Source organism: Aythya ferina (assembly GCF_964211825.1).
Source record: "Aythya ferina genome assembly, chromosome: 2".
NCBI classification, from domain to species: domain Eukaryota; kingdom Metazoa; phylum Chordata; class Aves; order Anseriformes; family Anatidae; genus Aythya; species Aythya ferina.
In genome coordinates this window covers 135,089,450-135,111,105 of record NC_140297.1, presented here as the reverse complement: position 1 = coordinate 135,111,105, position 21,656 = coordinate 135,089,450, and the positions used below count along the sequence as shown (strand labels likewise).

At 40.5% G+C, this 21,656-nt stretch overlaps 1 long non-coding RNA gene across 1 annotated transcript; it reads left to right on the top strand.

Moving 5' to 3' along the window:
* The first annotated feature begins 365 nt into the window (after window positions 1-365).
* Window positions 366-1,214, top strand: LOC311432349. Its single transcript, XR_014689991.1, has 3 exons — window positions 366-549; window positions 682-784; window positions 915-1,214. It is a non-coding gene; the product is annotated as an uncharacterized lncRNA (long non-coding RNA).
* Window positions 1,215-21,656: the final 20,442 nt, after the last annotated feature.

Here is a 21,656-nt window from a genome sequence, read left to right as displayed (position 1 = left end):
TCACTTGCAGCAGAAGAGGCAAAGAATCAGCTACCATGTGCCCCCCAGATTTGCCCATAATAAGAAAACAAACTGATGCAAGCCTGACCTTGAGTTTTCTTCCAGAGGGATGCTTTGGGGTAGAAAACTGCTTTGTATTCTGTTAGCTTGACCCATTTGCGTGCAGAGCAGTAATCATCTCTCTTTAGATTTAAAATAAACAAACGAACAAAAACCAACCAGTCAAACACCACTGAGTCTCTGGGTCTTATTAGGAGCTTCCTGGTGCTGATTAACGAGTTCAGCTAATTAATGGGGGAGTGCCCTGTGTGGTCATAAGGGAGGGGAGTTCTGGTCTGCAGCCTGTAATCTCCCTGTCTGCATCTTCCCGAGCAATGATTTGTGCAGAAAGCCGAATGATTATTGATTATAGGATCCTTATGGTCTGTGCGGGGTGGAAGAAGCGGGGAGAATAACAGCAAAAGTTCTTTTCTTCTCTTTGGTTTCTTCTGCTAATGATTTACTTCCACCAGCGCTATCTAAAGAGGAGCGGCACAGTTTGGCAAGCAGGTTGACAGGCCGTAATTAACAGGGAGCTAAGCTGTGAACATACTAATAAATTGCATGCGTCTGGGGCTGTTGGCTGGCACCGAGATGTAGTGTCATGGAACAGCCTCTGTCTGTACTTTTCCTGTTAAACAGGGCGGAGGCATCCGCGTTGCCTGCTGGATGAATGCCCCAGCCATGCTTGCTCCCAGCTCAGCCTGGAAGCCTTTTCAGCCTGGAAGCCTTTAGGAGGATGTTGGTTAGCTGGTGGACCCTCCTGGGAACTATTTAGTCATGTACCCCAGTGAGTGAATGCTCGAGGACATTCCCTGGTGCTTCTTAACTTACTGATAATTTTTTTTTTAACTTTTTTTTTTTTTTTTTTCCAGTTGTGGAGTGGTTGCAGATTTTTTTTTCCTGCTTTCTGGGAAGTGTGTTTTGAGAAACTGCTTGCAAAAAGGTAGATCCAAAGCACCGCCTGGCCAAACCACCTGTGGAGCAGGGTGGTGCATGTGTATGCTGTGTGCTAGAGTATGTGAAATCAGAAAAATACAAATTTATCAGACAGCTGTTGTGGAAAGGCAGTGTGGGCTGCCATGATGCCATTGTAATCATGTACAGCTGTCCTCAGTGGTAACACTCACATTAAAGCTGCACACGGATAACCCTTCTCCCGCTGACCAAATCTATATACCTCAAACAGTCTCATTGCTTGGTGGCCTTCCAAAATTCAGGTCTCCACAAAACTAGCGTGTTTGAATCAAAAAAAAAAAAAAAAAAAGAAAAAAAAAGGCGGGGGGGGGGGGGAAGGAAGGGCTGGCCTGTGGCAATAGCCCTATACTAGAAGCAGGAAGTCTGAAGCTGTCTGCTGTGATCTGGGGGAAGCATTTTTGTGCTTCTGCTCCTCATCTGTAAACAGAGATGGTTTCAGTTTTTGTGTGTGCTTAGTCTGTGGCAGCACGGGCTTGCTCATGGTGCAAGCAGCTACAGACTTACTGCAGAGGGATCCTGCAGCTGCCTGACACCTCCAGGCTCTGCTGTAATGTTGGCGACTGAGAACCGGGTCATATGTAGCTCTCCAGATGATGGGGATTTGCAATTCCTTAGAACATACAGAAAAATCTCCCTGGGGGAGTAAAGACTGTATTTAGTTTTCACTCCTCCAATGTGCAAGAAACCTTCTCAGGGTTTTAAGTTAGGAAGGGATTTATGGTAGAAGTTATTATATGACATAATTACTTGTAACAGCAGGGGACCAAATGCAAGTAAAAGGATGGGGGAGGCCGTGTGACTATGATTTGGCTGTGTGCTTGTTTGTACATAGCATCTAATCACTTGTCTACAGCTATGCGGCACTGGAATCCTGCAGAAATACTGTATCTGTATCCTCAAAAATGAGATGCCAGCTATAACTGTGTGCTATGAAATATTCAGCACTGCCTTCCTACTGCAGAGAGTTTGAAAGACGTGCTGCTAATGTTGGTGTAACAGTGTCTCGTCTGATTTCACACTCAATACAGTCTGTGCTGGCTGAGATGCCACACGGACAGCTGATGTCTGTCAGTAGCTGGCTTGAGGACTGAGTGGTGAGGAAAGGTAATTGGAAGAGTAATTAGATTCCAATTAGTAGCTGTTAAGGCATCTGCCTTCTTTAGCTTGTTTTCCCTTGCAGTATTACACAGTCTTCCTAGGTGACAACCCACGAGTAGATTTAATAGGCTCTGGATGTTTCAGACAACTTGAAGCTTCGTGCTTCCACATTTTGTTGACTTTTTGAAAACTAAAGTATCCGGAGTTGTGGCTGTGAAACAAGAAGCTCATAATGAGTAATGTCAGCCATGTGTAAAGCAGAATACACTTTTACTGATAGCAGTATTGCCTCTCACTTTATGCTATTGTCTTAAACAGCCATAGGGATATGAAGGGAAAAGACAACTGCCCCTGCCCCCCTGATTTACTGCAGTCAAAGCTTATGATGTGTGCTCATGTGGACAAGGTGTATCTGATGCTACCTGCAGGCCTAGTCCTATGTTATCTTCTCTCTTCAGCCCATTTCTGACCTTTCTATACATTCCTTGGTAGTATCTGACTGACCAGCCTGAATCAGTGATCCCTCAAATCATGAAGTGTTTTCAGGTCTCACCAGAATCAATGGAAAATAAGGTGACTGCTTTGGGAGCTCCCATCCACAGTTACAGTATTGTCAGAGGATGTGCATGGTTACACTGCAAACTATTGCCTAGAAGGAAATGTCTTTGTGCTTTTATGTGAGAGATCTCTTATATAAAACACATACCCCTGATAAAGCTATGGATATTTTTATTCTCCAGATGTCTGAAAGTGCATGAGGTTCCTGCATCACCCGGTGCCCGCTGATGGATAGAGTAACCTGAAGCCCTCAGGAGTATAGAGCTGCCAGCCAAATATGTTTTTCTGACAGTGCCAGTTAAACCAGGTCTGTGCTAAGACATGATCTGCCTAATCCTTACATTCCTTCTGGTTAGTATAAAGCGTGCTCTAGTACCTGACTGGCGGCACCAAACTTGGTTGTGCTCATGTATATATGTACTGCGCTCACTGCAGTGACCCTCAAGCAGTTTCTGCTTGTTTTGGTTTCCAGACGAGTTGGTGGTACAATTCATATGATTGGATAAATGTTGTCTACTTCAGGATGAAATGAGGAAGTCCCTAAGCATTTCTTGCTGATAGTGACTACCTTAAGGTGACTTGGCTCATGTACACTAGACATAACACGTTTCTGATTCAGAGAGTCACATCCCTTGCTGACTGGAGCTTCAAGATCTGGAGAATAAGCTCACTAATCATTATCAAAGAAATGAGTCGTGTTTCTGGGCTCACCTGGTGACTGCATGGGGTAAATATGCATCTGGAAGTAGAACTGCTCCTTTTTTTTCTTTGATCTAGATTGATTCAACCTAATTTCTACCTACATTCCTGAATCCTGTCTTTTCTGTTAATGAAGGACTTTTGAAGGCCTTCTGTAAGCCAAAGTACTAGGCTTTCCCATCATCATAAACAGGAACTCTTCAGTGTTTTAACTAAATACACTGTGCTATATATGTTTAACGAGTCTCAACTCTAAATAACAAGCTCAACTCTGTGTCCTTAACACAGCAAGCTGTCCCGAAGCTTTGCTGTGGCAGATATATTGCTGGTTTGGGAAGCAGCTGTTCTGTGTACTCAGACTGTATTCACTCAAATAGAAATTGTCCACGAGTTAAACACACATAGGACAAAATCTCTCAGATGTAATGGGAACAGTAGGGATAGTTAAATAATTATTTAACAAAAAATGCATTTTTCTAAGCACTTGCAAGAAGATTGTAATGCTTTTTCTCCATGTGATAAGAACAAAATGTATTTTCTGATAATTTTCTCTTTTTATTTCCAACAGTACAGTCCTAGTCTGTTGGTTTTTAAGTCTTTGGAGTGACAAAATATGAAGTTATAGATAAACGTGTGGTTTGCCAAGAAACTTGTTCTTGCAAGAGAAAACACTTTCTGGAACCTCTCAGGCCTCCTCCATCTACTTGGACAGCTTATCAGTTAATATGCTGCTGTTGTTTGTCAACCACTCTTTAAAGCCCTGCAGGCCACATTATTGTAATAATTTTAGCTTCAGGTGCCTACAACCTGGAATATTTGGCTATGTCAATATTCATCAAGTAAACACGTCTGGGAATGTTCTCCAGCACTAAGACCAACTGGCACAGAATAACCTATGTCCAACTGTTAAACTAGTTTAACCTCCAAAAAAAAGGATGTCTGCATCCAAGCTGCCTGCAGGGATACTCATGATGTGAGCTAACTCCTGACATGTAGCCATAGGTTCTTTGTGAAGGTGCTAGTTGATCCAGGTCAAAATAATGTTAAGGATTTTTCTAACAGCTAACATATTGAAAATTGAGTTCTGCTGCATGGGAATGTTTCTTAGCTTTATTTGATTTACCAGTGCAGATACAGACTTTGTTACTGTCAAATTTATTGGCTTTTTACAAACTACAGCAGATTTTCTGTCTGCTGGCAAAGTGGTATTGAATGTGAACTCACAATTTGTCTTCATTTACAGACTTAGGTTTAGCCTAGAATTTATTTATTTATTTATTTATTACCTTAACTGTAGCTTTCTTTCCTAAAAGTTTTGGATAGTATCGTGAGAACCTTTCCCAGTGAAGTCAACAATATTAACTGCTCTGTTTGACTTTTCTTTTAAGGTCACTTTCAGCACTTCTGATTTACACTGGTGTAGGTTAAGTCAACATCAAACCTTTTCATTACCCTGCTTTTACATATGACTGTGCTTATTACTCTTCATGGCATGAGCCAACTTTAATTGTGTATGAGATCTTACCTTCAAATTTATGAGACTTACTCCCTCAGAAATCTTACCCGTGAATATTTCTACATACTGCAGAAATCCAGTGCCCTGCTTGGACAAAAGGATGGTCCTTTTGGACTTTTTCTCCATGTCAGTGATTTAACTTTTGTTGAAATTCACTCAACTTCAGCACGTATAAAGAATGCAAAATAAAGTATACGCGAGCAGGTAACTTTGGCCCCTGTTCTTTTTCTTCAGAGTACAACTTTAATCTTTATGTGTGTATATATATATATATATATTTTATTATTTTTTTTTCCTGTGCTATATATCTTCTGTTCAGCTGTTGTGAGACTCCAGCAACTACAGCTTCCCTGTTTACATTCTCCAGCCAGCAAGGATTTCAGCAAGGCAATTGCAGTGCTCTTAAGAGTAAAGTCCAAGACAGAGAAGCCTGGCATGGATAAGTGAAACAAAGTAATGTTTCTGTCTTGCTTTCAATAACTGTGAATGGCTTTAAAGTCAAATTTTCTGTATTTTTCAGCATGGATATACCAAATGGTTAAGAGAAGGTATATTTTTTTACATAATCACACCTGGAGATCAAGTGTTGATCATCTTGTTGGTATTAATTTAAAAAATTTTGAGGACAAAATGCCAGTTATGAAAATATTTATCATCCTTGATAGATTTTCTTGTTTTGCATATAAAGTAGTAAGAGCACAAGCCTCAAATCTTCAAAGGTATCTAGTTTCTTACACCTGACTCAACTGTATTCTGAGTCAGGAGCTGGAATACCTGTGAGTATATGGATTTCTTAGCCAAGATGTGGAAGAAGCTCTGAGCATTACTGCATTATGAATATTTCTTAATATCTCTTAGTATTCTGCATATGTAAAAGTTTGAATGCTTATAATGGATTCTATAAATTCCTGACAATGAAGGGACAAAAGAAAACACAAAGCTTATTCAATTTATTTATTTTTCAGCTCTGCTAAACAAAGAAATTTGGTGTTACACAGTTTTCTCAATGCCCCAGTGTAATGGTTGTCATTCAGGGGACAAATAAAGATAGGGAATATGACAGCTTCTTTTATTGTCTCTGAGAATAATCCTTCGGGAGTCTAAATCAAGAAGGTTCAAGAGAAAACCATGATATATTTACGCAGACTAGAGGGGATTAGGCAGCTCAATGACAAAGCAATATGAATATGCATAAGTGTAAGTCAGGCAAGTTAAGAGAAAAAATACTCATATATAAACAGTGGTTTAACTTCCAGAGTCAGATCTAAGTCAAATTTTTATTTATTTATTTATTTTTTTTTTTCATGTAGCGATTCAGAGATCACTGTTTCTCTCAAACTCTGAACCTATAATTGATCATTTTTCTCCTGGTGATTTTCAGAGTAGTGATTTGATTTTGAGTGTCTTTTGATTTACAGACTGAAAATATTCAGACCTACATGCAGTGAATTCAAACCAAAAATGCTTTCTCTTAATTAAAGGTCATGCACCTTTTCTAATAGTTCTTGGATGTTGCAGAGTGAAAAACATTGTTCCAGCTCATTGCCTCCCGGCACTTCTGGAATCAGGATGTTCATACAGATGTATTTTTATCTGATTGTTCTGCTCCAATCTCTTTAAACTAAGACCATACAACTTGTAAAAGCAGCTCCACTCTGCAAGAGAACTTTTCAGGTGCAAGTGTTACACGTTTTCCTCAGGGCTTATGGTATAGGTCAATTTAGGACAGAGAGAGATAGGGGAATTGCTAGATTCTTTTTTCATATTCTGGAGTAAGTCTTTTGGGGATCTAAAATAGGAATATGAGTTATACTCTAGCTTTTACTCTAGAGAGCAAAAGTTTTTTTATCTGTAACTCCAGTGGGACTGTGCTGACTTTGCACTTGGTTTTATCCCTTCTCAGTACCAAGGCCTGAGAGAACAGTAAAGTGAATGCTAGGCGAGATGAATTTTCTATTGTGCAATTTCATACGCAGAACTAAGTTAACTAATCAGTAAGATTATATAATTTAAAAAAAGTTGATTTTATAATTTAACAAAATTAAACTTAGAATGTAGAATCATAGAATGCAAGTCCAAAGACGCAAGGGACCCACAAGCATCATTGCAATATATTGCAAGTATTTGCAAAATCAGAGCTTAGTACAGATTTCTAGAATGCATTATTTCATTAAAGAGTAGAAAACAACAGGCAAAACTAAAGAATATCTTCTTCTTAAGACTTTTTTTTTTTTTTTTTTTTTTTAATTCCACACTCTGCTGAGCTATATTTATGCAGGTATTTGTGTAACTACGTTCTCTTTTCTGATGCATGAATAAATATGGGCAATGCTACACTTTAAACCACCCATTGATATCTTTCCTGACAGAATAGCTGCATATTTGAGGATTGTGTGTGCTGGCTATATATTCTGTAGAAAAAAGCTTGTAATTATTCCTGGGTATTAATCCCTACAAAATGGTAAAATAGGCCTAAAGTAAGAAGAGAATTAGAACAGATAGGAAGCTGTCAATAAGAATTATTTTGTCATTGATTTGTTTTTCTATGCACTTGCCATAGTTTCAGAATGAAAAGAGATAGTAATTAAACTTATAAGCAGGAAGGTTATGCAAGCAATATCTTAAGATTTATTTTCAAACTATTTTCACAGTCCAGTGAGTTGAAGAAGAGCATTTACAACACATGGCACCTAACACTGATTCTAGACAAACGTGCTGAAGTAAAACCTGGTTGCTATTTCTATGAATTGTATTCCTATTCAGATTTACAGGTAGAGTTATCTTCTGTCAGCTCAAAGAAATAAAGAAAAATAGAAAATGTATAAATAATATATACAATGTAAGATGTAATAAGCATTTCCTTTTCTTTGGAATTGAGTTCTCTTGGTCATCAACAAAAATGAGAACCTGAAGGTAGCTGTCTATCAGTCCATGTTGGATTACAGAAACTGGCAGTACTTAGGACAAAAATATGACAGAATTGGTTGAGGTTAGAATGGATCTCTGAAGGTCACCATCTGAGCCTGACAAGCAAGGGACACCTACAGCAACGTGCCCAGGACCATTTCCAGATGGCTTTTAAACGTCTCCACGTACAGAGACTCTGCAACATCTCTGGGCATCATGTGCCAGTGCTTGGTCACCCTCACAAGAAGTGCTTCCTTATGTTGAGAGGGAACCTCCTGTGGTTCATTTTGTTCCCACTGCCTCTTCTGCTGGCACTGGGCACCACTGAAAAATATTGCAACGGAGGTTTAAAATTGGACTAAATATTGTTTTGCTCAAGTACTGTATTCATTCTGACCTGCCATAGGATACATAGTCCACAATAAGTTAAGTCATACTTGAGATTAAATCTTTGAGTGACTTTAGGACATCTCTTTGATTCTGTTCATGTGTTTTCTGAACATCCATAACAGAGAAAGTCTTACAAGTACACATCAAAGGCAGTTCTTCTGCTGAAAGAGGGGAGACAGTTTGAAATATTGGAGTATGAGGAAAATAGGCTAGATGACCTTTTAATTTATTTTTTTGTGTCTATTTTCCAGCTCTCTATTAATCAATCATTAATGAGTTCTCTGAGACAAATATTGAGAAAATACTGTTTCTCTCATTTCTCCAAGAAGTCGTCTTTTTTTTTTTTTTTTTTTTTTTTTTTTTTTTTTTCCCCACACATAATACTCATAATACTACTATTTTGCTTTTAAAATTTTCTCTTTTCTAGGGACTGTTGTCTGATTACATTGTTTTTTTCTAGAGTCCTACCTGCTTTTTCTGTTATTATTTTTTTTTTCCTAATCTTACATTGCAATTCATTATGCATTGCTTGTAGCATCTCTTACTATGTAATTCCTAAGACATTTTTGCTGACTGCCTGGACTGTAGTAACTAGGAAAATGGAGAAAAAGATAGAAGAAAATACTTTTTTTGAAGAAAAAAAGTTACCCACATATGCTATTAAGAATGAACCAACAGACTTTTTGAGGAATAACATTAACTTCTTCCAGCTCCTGGTGTGTGGCTGCTGTAGTTATACAGGTGTAGGCTTACAGTTGATAAGGTACAACCTGGAGATTTGTCATGGAAATTGAGAGAACAGAATCAAACTCTATATGTTAAGATGAATGTGTTTTGCTTTCCCTCTCTTTAACCACCCACATGAGTCATATTTCACAGCTGTAAGGTTTATCTGTTTCACTGTGTTCTGTCCTTGGGCGCTTTTTATGGTCAGTAAACTCCTTGGATAAAATTTTTATCCCTGCTTCTTCAGGCTTTTAGGATGGATAAAACAAAGAAACAAAAAAGCATGAAGGTGCTCCAAAAACCTTGGTTCTAGCTCTGAAGTACAGGGAGCGAGAAGGAGGAATTTCCCCTCATGCAAGCAATGCAGAGGCCAGCTCTACCACTTGTCTTCCAGGCAGCACCCTGCAATCCCCCATTTTTTAGGGGAGGCAGAGCCCACCAGCAGTGCACCCGGTGCTGGCTGTGTACGGGGTTACACGAGCTGTATCTGTTTGTAGGTAATTTAACTCCCTGTCTGTGACAACTGAAAGAGCAGCAGCTGTTCTGGCATTTCCACATGAACAGAGTGTGATCAGAAGTTATATTTGTCATCTCTGAACTACTCAGAGGCACGCCAAGATTAGTTTTGAATATTCATCCCGTATATATAGTTATGAATACCGGAGGATATGAGTGGAAGTACCACAGCTGGATACTTGTGTATTTGGGAACAATACAGATGGGGATGGTTTTGGAGTGAGCGAACAGACCTTAGGGCACTGTGGTGCACAGAGCAAGGCAGAGAGATGCTGTTATAGCAAGGGTTTGCTGTAACAAGGGCTGTGTTTCCTTCCCACAAATGGCCAGCGTCCCCTAAATGACTCGGTGTCACCTCAGAAACGAAGATACTAGAGAAGGTGAAATACTGTAGACTTGTTCTCTATCTGGCTGTAATGCCTTTGGTGCCACCGGGACTTTGCAGCAGTCTGACTAACATGTGGTAATTATCCTGCTGTCAGAACAAAACTCAACATCTTGCCATACTGAAAACAGAGATTTAGGGGCTTGGGCAAAACAGCTCCACAGAGGGAAGCCAGAAGGCACTGAGCATCACCTGGATATCAAGTCCTGCTTACCACCACTCAGAAAGGCACAGAGGCTTACAGTGCTCACTAAAGCTTTGCGTAGCTTGTTACAGAGGCATTAGTGTTGAAGTTGGTTCTGCTCCACACGGGACAGAACAAGGTATGTGCCCAAACATCACACACAAGCTTGGGGACGTGCTTGTGTGAAAAGCACTCCAGGAGCATCCTGAGGCTAGGCAGTGCCAGGTGACAGCATCAGTGCTGTTATATCACTGGAGTTGCTGCCTCTGATGACTACGATCAAAAGCAAAAAGGGTCATTACAGGCCACATTACTGTAACATTATTGCTCAAATGTTGGCTACGTTTCTATTTACTAATTGCATTCAGCATACAGGAATTCCCCTTGCAGCTGTCACTAGATATGAGTCTATGCATCCTGATATGCACTGCTGTGTAACTTAGTCATGCTGTGTAAGTGACTGCTGTGACTGTCTCTTCGTTGAGTGACTTGACAATGAAAATAGAAGAAAGCTAAAACCCCATTAGTGCAACAAAGGATAATGTGCAATAAATGCTGAGTTACACAACTGTGTTCATGTATGCATATTATAATTCTGATATATTGTTCTTTATATCAAATATTACAACAGAAATAATCCCAGCAACAGGAGAGGATACACTTGCAGTGGCTTAAGAATGGACTTAAAAGGTGGCCGGGAAATGGTATTTTCACAAAATCTATATTTTTCCTGTATTTTCTTAATGCTCATGAGAGTTTTTGTGCTTTATCTGTATCTGTGTTATACTCCAAGCATCAGAAATGCTAAGGCAGTAAAGGTTAGTAACATCATTGTGCTGCAGCAGACCACATTCCTCTTTGGTGTAACTCTGTGGTGCTGCTCTCTGAACCCTGCTGAGTATGTTCTGCACAGTGCATTTGCATTTAGGATGCAGTGGGTCCATAAAAAGCTTTTGCTTTTGGAGATCAGGATGTCATGTGGGACCATGTCAAAGTCTTACAAAAGTCCAGGTAGATGACATTGTTTGGTCTTCCCTTGCCAACTGATGCAGTCACTCCGTCATAGAAGGCCACCAGATTGTTCAGGCATAATTTGCCCTTGGTGGATGTCTCGGATCACCTTTTCTTGCATGTGCCTTGACATTGCTTCCAGGAGGATCTTTTCCATGATCTCCCCAGGCACATAGGTGAGGCTCGCTGGTCTGTAGTTCCCTTTTTAAAAATGGGAGTGATGTTTCCCTTTTTCCAGTCACCAGGGACTTCCCATGACTGCCAGGATTTTTCAAATATGATGGAGAGAGACTTGTTGACTACACCAGCCAATTCCTTCAGGACCCTGGGATGCATGGCATTGGGCCCCATAGACTTGTACCTTTTTAGTTTCATCAGGTGGTCTCGGACTTGCTCTTTGCTCACAGTGGGAGGGGCTTTGCTCCCCCAGCCCTCACCTACAGGGTCAGGGAAATGAGAGACGTGGGAAGCCTGACTGGCAGTGAAGACTTAGGCAAAGAAGTTGTTGAGTAGTACCTCAGCTTTCTCCATGTCTGTCACTACCAGTTCTCCCTTCTCATCCATCAGAGTGGGTACACTCTCCTTGGCCTTTCTTTTCTGACCAATGTACCTATGGAATCTCTTATTGTAATTCTTTGCATCCTTTGTCAAGCTCAGTTCCATCTGTGTCTTGACTTTCCTGATCCCATCTGGGCACATCCAGACAGCATCCCTGTACTCTTTCCAGACCACATGTCCCTGCTTCTACTGCCATTGCATTTCCTTCTTGTCCCTAAGTTTGACCAGCAGGTCCTTTGTCAGCCATAAACTCTTGGTTTTATCTGCTGTCTGTTTCTGATATGGGTGTGCTTTGTATTTTAATAGTTGACATAGAACTTAGGTGTCTGCATATAAGTGGTTTCCTGTTTGTTTAACAGCAGGGTTCAGTCAAGGCTCTGGTGTGCCAGATAGTGAAAAGGTCTTGCCACAAGCTCTGTGTGGTCTGGGTTTAAGGGAAGGTGGATGAAACTAAAAGGATCATAACAGGGAAGAGTGATGGGGTGGCAGTTAAATGAACTGTTTATGGCAAACAGTCACTACAGTTTCCTGCTTGCCTGACTCCTGAGACATTCTAGGCATTGCTATTGAAGCTTGTTACTAAACTGTGTGTTACAGTCAGTGCCTGACTGTAACGTAAACCAAAGCACTTTGCAGTTTTCTATTGTTCATCCACCATTTGTTGGCTGCAAAGGGACCTCTGTTTCCCTTTAAATGGTTTTATTTTCAGTGAAGATTGCTAACTACTATTGTATCCGATTATTCAGTTTAATGTGTATCCTTATTTCTTCTTGAGTGCAGAGACAACTTCTTGTGTACATTGTCTATAACTGTGGGGAATAACCACCTTGACACCAAGGAGACTTCTGGCTCCACAGTTTACAGGCATCTGACACAGTTCTTTTTCTGAACAGCTCACACTCAACCTGCTGAGTCTCATGTGTGGGTTGTGCTTAAAATGAAGAATAAAAGATCATTAATGCAGAAAGTGTAAAGTGCTACAGGATTAGTTGTGTTACTTCATTATACACTTTCATGACATTTCTCTTCTAACCCAAAAAGATGCATCTGTGGAGAGCTTTGACTCTTGGTGAAGTTCACCCAAGGACATTGTCTCAGCATGCTGCAGTAAGAAAGGCAGGTAGTTGTAGCTTTGGCTTCTGGCTTCTGGCTGCCCTCAGGCATGTTGTTCAAACTGCCCAGGGTCACAGCAGCAGATAAAAGGCAAATCTGCAACCAAACAAAATTTCTTCCTGGTGTTCATGTTGCTGACAGCTGGGACAGAGATAGAGGCAATAGTCCCATACTTATCAAGTGATTAATTTGGTGGTCTGACAGGTCTTTTCCAACTCTTATTTCAATGAAACTAAGGCAGCTTCTCTGTCCCTCTAAAGGAACAAAAGTTTCTTATTCGCTAATCAGAGAAAAAAACTGCTGTAAAGCCATAAACAGACTTAGTTAACAGACAATAGTTAACAGATAGCAAAAGAGAGCCCTGATCAGGCTGTTCAAACTAATGCTCTCTAGCCTAGCAAACTAAAGCAATGTGAAGACCAAACCAAGGGAGAGTAACAGTCAACACACATAAATCTAGCAAAAGAGACAACAGAAGGATATTTAAATTTGATACCAGAAACAAAGGGCCTTAAGCTTTCTAGTATGGTAGACGGGAAAAATAGAGAATCGGCAGAAGTTCAAATAAGAATTAGACAGCAGGTCAAAAAGTGGGGGTTACAATTGTTCAGTAAGTTGCAGAGAAACAGTGAATGATGCGGTGTTAAAAAAAATTGGTAATTTCACACACAGGCATCAAAATAATGTTTTCTGTTCTTTGGCCAACTTATTGGGAAGTTTTAATGATTTGCCATAAAATTAAGGCTGATTTTTTTTTTTTTTAGTTGAATTTTAGCTAGAGGGAGAAATTGTGATATTGATTTAAATAAAGTTTAGGTATCTCACAGAGATACAATATCTCACAGAATGACATGTCTCTGGAGTAAAGGATAAATCACAACAAAGTTAATTGGCCACCTTCCAAAACAAAGAAATGTTAATATGTATTCCAAAGAAGCACTGATTGCATATGAAATAATAGTTTAACATTTCAGCTCAAATTCTGAATTTTCAGGTGACTTTTTGCCTTGTTATTATTCAGGAGAAAATCAAAATACCTGGATGTTTTTCATTCATCTGAAATTGAGCAGTATTTTGGAGTTTTCAGTAAAGATTTGCTGGTAGAGGTAGAACAAAAGGTGCTCAAGTTGCTGCTAGGTTCTCTGGTAGGGCTTGGACATTTGGGATTGAAGCAGTTGTCCATGGGCTGGGAGAAGCCATGGAACTGAGGCTGGTTTCCTGAAAGACATTTGAAAAATGCAAATAAAATTTCCCTTCATAATATTTGCTCAATCTTAGATCATGACAATGGGAAATTATTTTCCAGTTCTTCATCAAAAATCAAGAGAAAGTTCAAGGCTGTAGACATTTTTAATTGGAGGGACTAATGCTCTCTAAAACTCCCAGATTTATTTTTTTTTAATATATATATTTTTTATTTTTATTGTGTGTGTGTGTGTTTGTTTTTTGGAAGAAAGTTCTGTTTCCCATGTGAATGCAGTTCACCCCATTACCCCCAGACATTTATAGTATGATTGTTCAGCACGTTTGCATGCTGGGAACCATGAGGGATATTTTAGTATCCCAGTCCCTGTACTACTGAATGCCATGAAAATGTAAATTACACCATTCTGAATGCCTTTGAGAGTTGTTGGAGATGTGAAATTAGGAATGCCCTTGCTCAATAACAGAATCCTGCTGCAGTTCAGACAGTGAGCACTAGAGGTATATGTAATGTCTGGGCCAGCATTTACTGATGCAAAGCATTAGCTGTTCTTGCTTTGGGGTTTTGGTGAAAAAACATACTCCTGGATTGTAGGGTAGGAACTTTACTTTCTTAGAAACTTTATTTTCTTAGAAAAGGTCCTTCCACTGTAAGTTAGTTGCTTTCAGCCTATAATAGGGTTTTCTCAGTGGCTGCAAACTTTCCACTAAGTTTCCCTCTACTAGCTCAGCTCAGATTTAACTGTTGATCATCTATGAATTGATCTTTTCCAGCCAACTCAATGAAAAGCATTGTTGTAATTGGTGAAGGATGAGGAGATTTTGCAAATGTTAGTGTTTGGATCCATGTCACCTCTATTTCTTCTGATGCCTTCATGTGGATTCTGCATGAGGATAGGGGTCTCTTGGTAAAGCTGTGACTTCCTACCACAGATATTCAGGATCCCTTGGAGCGGGACTTCAACTTCTTCCATTCCTAGACTGAATGCATTTTAGAGTACTTCCTGAGCATTTGCCCTTTATCTTGAGCAGTCCTACCCGACAGTTGACACTACTACATACTCTAAGGGAAGACCAGGTTTGATGAAGGATATTCTGCTCTGTGTTGGTCTGAAGCCAGGCAGTGCTTACTCCAGAGCATTGGCTCCAGCTAGATATTTTTGTGAGTAGCTTTTGTTGTCTGGATCTGTTTGGAATCTGTCTCAGGACAGGGTTAGTGCAATGTTTTCTTTGTTTGTTTGTTTGTTTGTTAATCTGTTTTGTTTTGTTTTTGTTTTTGCTTTGTTTTGTTTTCTTCTTCTCTTGATTGTGTGATGGAAAAATTCAGAGAGGATGGGGGAAATCTGCTTGGTGTATACTGCTGAATGTTAGGACCATTATCTCAGCTAACGCAAAGTGAGGTTCATTCAGCTTCCTTAGGGCTAGCCCTTCTGTAACAAATGCATCCTGAAGGAAACCTGTTGAATCATCCCATTAAAGAGCTGGGGACAGAGCTAAGAGATAAGCTGTGTGGTCCAGTGCTTCAGCTTCTTCCCACAATCCCTCTGCACAGTGTGCACAAGCACACTGTTAAAAACTCAGACACCTTATGAAGTATAGAACCAAAAATTTGGGATGAACTGGGTTGGGTTTTGTCTCATATAAGGTTTTCATACCATGTACTGGGTTTACATGGCCAGCTTTTGGTAGCAGTGGGCTGCAGGGGTGGCTTCTGTGAGCAGAGCCCAGCAGCTGCCCTATGTTAGATAAGGCCCAGTTTCAGCCAGCTCCAAAGGAAACTGCTGCTGGCCAGAGCCCAGTCAATAAGCAATGTTGTTTGTGCCTCTGTGAGAGCAGTAAGAAAGGGGAAAACAAACAAACAAACAAACAACAACAACAACAAATATTGCAACAGCAACTGGGAGAGAGGAGTGAGAAGCAGCCCTGAAGCCCCCCAGATCAGTGCTGCAGGAGGTGCTCCAGGCACACAGCAGCAGTTCCCCTGTGGCCTGTGGAGAGGCCCCTGGTGGAGCAGGCTGTCCCCCTGCAGCCCATGGTCCTGCATGGGACCATGAAGTAGTGGCAGAGACAAAGAGACTGACCACAGCCCCCATTCCCTGTTTCCCTGTGCTGCTCGCTAGAAGAGGGAAAGCGTTTTTAGTTATTTTTGTGAGAGAAAAGTGAGGGGAAGGTGCTTTTAGTTATTTTTGTCTGTTTCTCACTGCTCTAGCTTGTTAGCAACCGGGAAAAAAAATGAAATTAATCTCCCTACACTGAGTCTGTTTTGACCATGATGATAACTGTTGAGTGATCTCCCTGTCCTTATCTCAACCTTTGAGCCCTTTCCACCATATTTCATCCCCCTTTTTCTTTGAGGAGGGGAAGTGAGAGAGTGGTTGTGGTGGAACTCAGCTGCCCAGCTGCGTAAAACCACCAGACATTAATGTTTGAATGATACACCACGTGTTAAAAACTGCAGAGGCCCACCCTGCATGCACCTTGAGTGGTTTATTTTTAGACCTGTGGAGGAAATTCCACACTTCTTGCTCTGTACAAGCAGACAGATATTTTCAGATGCACATTCTTCAGTACCATGGCATTTTTTTCCACAGGGGTGCACATCAGAAAATGTGTATGTGAATGCTTTTGGGATGCTTTTGGACAATATTAGTTCTAAGACCAAAGAAAGAAATGACACCTGCGGAGGTGCTGCACAATGTAAAGGTCTCCACTCACATACACCGTGAGAGCCATTCTTCTGAATTCAGTGGTATTCGATCCAGAATTTGTAAGAATAGAAATGAAACATCGGAATACTTCAAATAAAGGGCAACGCTGTCCATTTTATGAATTAGGTGGTAGTGTACCAAACCAGACCACACAGAGGAGATAAACAACCCATAAATTTACAATATAAAATAATCCCTGTAAATAAAAAACTAAGAGCAGTGAAACACTGAGTAGATATTCGGGGATTATGCATAGTCCCCATTGCTAGAGAGGTTTATTGAGAAAAAGCTTGACAAACGTCTAGTAGGGGTGATGTCATCTAACGCCTGTATCCATGTAACTGATCCTTCTTTCTTCTTGGAAAGAAAGTAGTCTAGATGACCTCTTGAGATCTTTACCAGTCCTATTTTTCAAACTGAGTTTTCTTTTTACAATCCACCTTATTATCAGCACTATAATCAAGTCATGACTCAGATTTATAGATGTAGCTTATGTGTGTGAACAGTGCTGGCTGGTTGTGTAACAGCCCGCTGAGTCACTTTTGTTTTAGTGCAATTTCTTTACCAAAAGGGACCCAAATCGGTCCAATCTGCAGGGGACTGGAGGTGGTCACTCACCTGGTCTGTGCTTGCCCCATGAGCAACACAAGCCTCTGGGACAGCTCAGAATATAAGTGCTGGGCTGCCTTTCTCCCTCTCATCTGTCCCACAAAGACTTATTATGCCCTTGGCATTTTGTATTCAGTTAGTCTATGCTACAACATGTTAGTTACAGGAAACCTTTTTGTTGTTTATTAGGATTTTGGTTAAATCTAATGGCCCAAGGTAGGAGAGAGCCCTCCTGTGCTGCAAGGCACTGGAAATGCTCATCACAGATGACGGCTCCTGTTGCAAAATGGGCAGCGGAGTAGGGGAGTGAAATATGCAATGTGTAAATACAATAACCTGCGGCACGAAGCAATGCCAAGTTAATTGCATATGCTTGGTACTATTTCAGGATTAGGAGACTTAGGTGCCTCTGATGCCAATGATGGTGGAAAGAGGGTATCAAGAGGGTAAAATGAACCTTCCAGGTCACTCCAGTTTAGATCTAGAAGAATATGCTGTAGCACAGGCACTGTTTTTAACCTGTTCAAGAATTTAGACTTGCTTGAAATAAAATACAAACAGATAAAGTGCTTGAGGTAAAATTCACTCTTTCTGAAGAGTGAATTCCTACCCCTTGCAGAGAAGACATACAGCTAGTACCCAATAAATACATTAGACTTTTGACCTGAAAGTCTAATTACATTCATTTCTCATTGGATGCTCAAGAAGCTGAGTAACGGCTACAGCATGTGCATGGCAGGAGGAGGGCATCCTGTGAACCTGTGAAAGTTACTTCCACTGCAATCAATAGGACTACTTATGTGAGAAATGGCTTAGAATTGGATCTTTGGTGTCAGAGGAGAGACACCAAAATCCATCAGTTTGTCAAAGGGATGGAGAGGGCTGGATGCGCTGATTGCCTCCATCAGCTCTATGGTTTGTGGCAGTCTTTAATCTCATTTCTGATCATAAAAGAAAATAGGGTAGAAGATTAAGTGAAGAAAGGGAACTGCTTTGGAAGAGAATATAATCTAGTAGAAACAGAGTTACATGCAGCTTTATGAGAAAACTGTACAGAGAGCTTGCCAGTGGCTGGCTGCCATCAGGAGGACATAAACAGGTGCAATGCTAGGATGGCAACACATTTAAAACATTTTATCAGCCCAGACAATAGTGAATTGCTCTGCTCTGGAGACAGTGTTGCTTCCCTTTTGTGAATCATCTTCATGGATAACCTGGATGGTTAACATGACATGTCTCAGCTGGAACAGGGTTCCTTGTGGATATTTGAAATTAAATCAAAAACCTTCAGGTTCCTTGTGGATATAAAAATAAAAAATAAAAACCTTCAGCAAATAATAAATGAAAACCTTAAAAATAAAAACCTTCAGGTTCCTTGTGGATATTTGAAATAACTTTTTTAGTGAATGTTTTCCTTCATCTGTAGCAGCTGGCTAGAGGGTGTCGTTGATTTTTTTTAATTATTTTTTTTTTAATCATTCCTTCTGCATCTGAGGTTTTATGAAAGCTGTGAATGCTTTCTTCATGAGAGTCCTGAACTATTTCAGTGAGTTGGATTTTATAAAAATTTATATAGTTAAACTGATACACTCACTGGTTCAGGACTACAGATCAGTGCTGCATGAATTTGCTTTCACCTTGGCCAGTTGGCAATGTATTGTTTCTGTCTTCCAGCCTCACATTTATAGAGCAGACTGGCATCCATCAGCAAGGGATTAGGTGCAGGATGCACAGCCTCCTGCTAAAGAAGTGGGCAAGGAGAGAGGCTGCTACCTTCCCATTCATGTGGCTTGAAAAGTTTTGATCTGAGTTTCAACCTACAGGCTGAAATAGAAGCTGAAGGGTGGTTACTTTGGACAGGTGAGGTCCTACAGCTGTTCAGTAGTACAAAATGGAGAGAAGATGTGCTTACTTACAGGGATTTACTGGCATGTGCTTGGGATCTCCCCGTGGAAGGGCTTGGTGGTGGCCACATATTGCTCTGCTGCAGAGCTGGGAGTTGGCTGGGTTAGGCACAGGACACTGATAGACACTTTGGTTTCTGTAGCCTAAACAGACCCAAAAACATCACTCTCTCCTTTTCCCACACTGTGCTGCATGCAGTTTGCTAAGGCTGGGTAATTTTATGTGGCATAACTAATTATTACAGCTGTAGTAATGGCTAGTAGTGATTTTCTACACAGTGTGGAATTGAATGATACTGGGACAGGGGAGGAAAGCCCAGAAAGACTGAAATTACTCACTTGTCTTCAAAAAAAAGGTTAATGATACAAACGTCATCAAGTTAGCTGTTGGTTTCCCAACTATTTATTTATTATAGAACACTGGATCTGAAGTGAAAAAAGAAAAGCAGTCGCTGCATCACATGCATATATATATATATATATTCATTAATTACGCTTGTTCAGCATAATAGCATATGAATAATTACAGCTGATTAGAAACTGATGTTTATATTGCAACAGGTTGGGTTTTTTAGTGATAAAAATGGCCAAGTTTTAAAACTGAACTAAAGTACAGACTTTGGAGCAGTACCTCGAATTGACACACGATGGCAGGATGATGACATTTTTAAGCAGATTTCTTTTAAGAGCGTTGTGGTAGTCATAGCAACTAGTTTGAAATGTAGTCTTTACAGAAGAATTTTTTTTTCATTTTGCATTTGGAGGTGCAAATGACATTGCTTTTTTTTTTTTTTAATTAATACAGTGCCTGGAGTTCTTGCTGCAAGCCACTAAAAAAAAAAAAAAAAAAAAAAAAAAAAACAACAACGCAAAAAAATGAATGTTTGTTGGTGTGTGTGTTCTTCCCTTCCCTTCCCTTCCCTTCCCTTCCCTTCCCTTCCCTTCCCTTCCCTTCCCTTCCCTTCCCTTCCCTTCCCTTCCCTTCCCTTCCCTTCCCTTCCCTTCCCTTCCCTTCCCTTCCCTTCCCTTCCCTTCCCTTCCCTTCCCTTCCCTTCCCTTCCCTTCCCTTCCCTTCCCTTCCCTTCCCTTCCCTTCCCTTCCCTTCCCTTCCCTTCCCTTCCCTTCCCTTCCCTTCCCTTCCCCTCCCTTCCCTTCCCCTCCCTTCCCTTCCCCTCCCTTCCCTTCCCCTCCCTTCCCTTCCCCTCCCTTCCCTTCCCCTCCCTTCCCTTCCCCTCCCTTCCCTTCCCTTCCCTTCCCTTCCCTTCCCTTCCCTTCCCTTCCCTTCCCTTCCCTTCCCTTCCCTTCCCTTCCCTTCCCTTCCCTTCCCTTCCCTTCCCTTCCCTTCCCTTCCCTTCCCTTCCCTTCCCTTCCCTTCCCTTCCCTTCCCTTCCCTTCCCTTCCCTTCCCTTCCCTTCCCTTCCCTTCCCTTCCCTAGCCCTGTCCTTATTACATTACAGAGGACCTTTGCTTCTTCCCAGCAAACCAGAGGGCCTCAGTTCCTCATGTGTGAAGAGGAGTTCATGGGCAGCAGGGGGGTTGGAGGGAACTCTTCGCTTGCTCCTACTGAAACTGTTTTATGCATCCAAAATGTCTTTGAGCTAGATGTCAATTAAAATGCAACAGTTTTATGCCCACTACACCTATGCTGAAAGAGGTGTACCTTTCCTACAGTGAACATGAAAATAATTTAACAAAACCTAAAATAGGTTTGAGAATTTTGAAATAAGCATGCTGAATTTAACAGGCAAAGTCTGCCCTGTTTCTGAATATTTGGGTAATGGCCAGTTACTTCCAGAAATCAGTGCTTAAACAGTCCAAGAAGTTGGTACAAGCTGCAACAGCTTTACAGTAAAGTTGCTTTGAGGTTTTGTTTTGAAGTTCACTACTCCCAGTTTTCATTTATTCAAGCCTATATATGCATAAACCATTTTTATTATTCAGATAGTAATTTGCATGAGCACCAGGGCTTTGTCTCAAATGCTCCTGAAGAAGGCTGTTCTTGTGTTGGGTCAACTGGAAATTATTCTCCTTTACTACAGGGCTTTCAGTTAATTAAAGTCAAAGAATCTGTTCAACTGCTAATGCCTGTCATACACCAGATAAGAAAAAAAATACATTTTTTGTCAGTCTACGGGGACAGACACAACCGATGTCTTTGGCCTGTCCAAAGTCTTTCAGTGGGACACACATCCATGATGAACACAGAAATGGCTCTTCAGATACCTTTATTATGGAAAATGAACTACAGTTCTGAACTTCTAATGCAATGGAAGTTTGTCTGAAATATTGTGCTCTGCATGTGATTTAATTAATATAGGAAATAAAAAAAAAAAAAAAAGAAAGAAAGAAAAAAAAAGAGTGAACTGTAATTGAACTACAATTGAATGGGCCTCTACCTAAAATTATCATTTCAGAAAACTGATTGGTCTTATGACAGAGTCAATAGAAAATAAGTTTTTATTTTATTTTTATCCCTTTATTTGGATAGCTAATCAAATTAGCTTTGATTCTGCTAATTGAAGGGGAAATTCTATTGGCCACATTCTTCTGACTT